Below are 2,530 nucleotides of genomic sequence, written 5' to 3' on the forward strand. Positions count from 1 at the left end.
TCCTAGGTTCCCCCCTCCCCCACCCCCAATCCCAAGCCCACACCAACCGAGTGAATGGCTCCACTCTAGATACCTATATTAAAATTAGCCCTTTCCTAAGTCCCCTCCGCTAGGCTTGCCCAGGACAAGTGGACAATTCAAGTCCATTCTAGACATATAGCTTTCACTCTAAATTATTCTCAATTTCCTTTGAACCTTATCAAGTAATAGGTAGTCATTTTCTTCCATACATCATAATCTTAACGAGAGCACCAAATGATACAGCACTAGAGACATGACTCTAACTCCATCTTGAAAGCTAATTCATTAGTGAAAATCTAGCCTCAACTTAAATATTATTCCATAATCTTTTGTGGAGCTGATGTGACATCCATTTACCAAGCAAAGATCACTGTATTTTAATGAATGGAAAATACAAATATATATATCGTCCCTCACAAGTTCATCTTCACTAATCACCATCACCATGAAGCCCTGCAATCTTATCTTTATTCAATTATCCTTTATAAAAGAAACATGAGGATGGAACCTGTGTGGATCATGATAAATAGTTTTGAATTAAATTCTGATTATGTGATATGTACTTATCCCGATTTATTTCATATCCGGGGATACCGCATGTCGTACGAAAAGAAATACTTTACAAAAAGAAGGAAATTAAAAACTTATTAATAATAATAAAATCAAACTTTTCATGTTTATTAAGTATATATTTAATATTCCGTTAAAAGTTATAGTAAACAGAAAAAGCGTAACTTTATTTCGTCCAACAATTTCCTCCCATAGTTTTCAGTCTCAATTGTACAATATGTCTTCAGTGTGATTCAAATCAGACACTTACCACTATGTCAAAGTGTATAATAAATAATAAATGCATAATTTTGTTTCTTTATATTTGTGTAACACCATCCAGTGCCACATTTCAATAACAAAAATATTAGATTTGGTCTCCAAGCCACCCATTCATATTGATTGTCGTCTGAGTTAATTCCATTTTTGATCATAGATTTATAGGTGTCAGCCCACTTTTATTTCTTTTTTATTAGAGCATTCACTTTTTATCCTAATATTATTGTGAAATAACCACTTTTGGTCTCTATCAACAAAACAATTTAAATGTGGTTAAGTACAAAGCCATTTCGGTCTTTAATTATGAATTTTTTTTAAAATAAACATAAAAAATACAGTGGGTCAACCTAGTTTGTATAAAAAAAATAAATAAATAAAAGATCTAAATGTCCTTGTATTTTAAGACATTTCAACATTCTTTTTCTTTTACGGAGAACCAAAAATGGTCATGTCACAATAATACTAAAACCAAATAAGAATGTTATGATAAAAAATGACTAAAGATGGAGCGTCACCTATAAATCTAGGACAAAAAATAGAGTTAACTCTATTATTCTTGTATCTACCAAAAAAACTGTGCAACCGTAATTTTAATCGGATGAAATTTTCAACTTAAAAATAAAGAATACATAATTAAAAAAAAAACAAAATTAATAAAGAAAAAGTCACAAGCATAATAGTGTTTTGTTTAGTAAAACATAAAAAAAATTTGTAAATTGTGACTAAGTTACTTTTAGACAATCTTCATATACAAGCAACGTAACTGCCGAACTGCGAAACAGCGGAATTGGAATCAAGATTCATGTCTGAAAAAATAATTAAAAAAAAAATTGAATGGGGGAGGGGGGCATGCATGCATCACTTTCCTTTTTAAGAGAATCCAATACTGAATTCAATTATTTTAAATGTTTTTCTTAGTGGACCTCGGCTAAGAAATTAAATTATATATGTATTTGCCTTCACAACTAGCATGGTCAAACATGATTTCTTAGGTGTAAAAATAAATAAATAAACAGAATAGAATAGAATAATAACAAAGATAAAACAGATGATTTCTAGTTGTCTGTTTTAGTTTTTCATGAAATCTTAAAATATTAATCCCCCTAGTAAGCTACCATAGTTTCTTTAAGAAAAATTTAGAATAATGGTGATGCTTGTTACACAAATATAAGGAAATAAATTTACACTATTCATAAACAAACTTAATCACGGCATAAGTGAATAAATAAATTTTATGAGATAATTAAATACAAAAAAAAAAATCCAATGGTAGTACCAATGTAATTTTAAGAGAAATGTAATATTACTCATAATAGTCAGAGAGTAATTTTACGACTAACCCTATTGTAGTATATGTTTGTCTATACTTCTCAGCACAAAGAGTCAGTACTCTCTCCACTGAAGCTCGATCTCATGACATCCCATATGAGAGAGACTATATATCATCTGAGTTCGTCTATACTTCACAGCACAAAGATTCAGTACTGTCTCCACTGAAACTCGATCTCATGACATCTCATATGAGAGAGTCACTACGTATCACTAAGCACAAGGTGGTTAGCAAAGAATTTAGATCAGAATTACTTTTCTTGCATTGTCTTATACTCTTATACCACCACACAATGTCTCTCTCTCTCCCCCCCCTCCCCCCTCCCCCCCCCCCCCCCCCCCCCCCCCCCCC

The sequence above is a fragment of the Ipomoea triloba genome, chromosome 8 (genome assembly GCF_003576645.1).
Source record: "Ipomoea triloba cultivar NCNSP0323 chromosome 8, ASM357664v1".
Classification (NCBI taxonomy): Eukaryota; Viridiplantae; Streptophyta; class Magnoliopsida; order Solanales; family Convolvulaceae; genus Ipomoea; species Ipomoea triloba.